Genomic DNA, 497 nt, shown 5'->3' with positions numbered 1-497 from the left:
GAGATGTTTTCCTTGGAAGTGTTTGTCTGCTCAGTCTCTGCTGGGAACCAGAGTGTGGTTGTGTTGGATCAGGTTACTCCGTGACCCTTCCTGGGAAGGGAGGACACACTCCAGGAGATCCTCTGGAATGGGGGGAAACAGGAAAACTCCTGGAGGGATGGAGGGGGAAGGGGGGACAGAGGGTTTGGGTCGGTGGGTGTTGGGTTTTCCTTGCTCCTGCCCATGTTCAGCATCCTGTGCCCAATCCCAGGAGAGATCCCGGGAGAGATCCAAGCTCAGGAGTTAAGGATTCACGGAGGGCAAAGTGGGATCTGAGAAACTTCATCCTAAGTCTCTCTCCAGCTCTTCCACAGCCCCTTGAGGCACTGGAATGGGCTCTGAGGTTTCCCTGGAGCCTCCTCTGAACATTCCCAGCTCTCCCAGTTGTCTCCAGAGCAGAAGGATCCTGCTCCTATTCCCAGTGGGCTCTGCCTTCCCATCCCATCCCATCCCATCCC

Source organism: Acanthisitta chloris, unplaced genomic scaffold, assembly GCF_000695815.1.
Source record: "Acanthisitta chloris isolate BGI_N310 unplaced genomic scaffold, ASM69581v1 scaffold30648, whole genome shotgun sequence".
In the NCBI taxonomy this organism is placed as follows: domain Eukaryota; kingdom Metazoa; phylum Chordata; class Aves; order Passeriformes; family Acanthisittidae; genus Acanthisitta; species Acanthisitta chloris.
Note: the sequence above shows the minus strand (reverse complement) of the source record.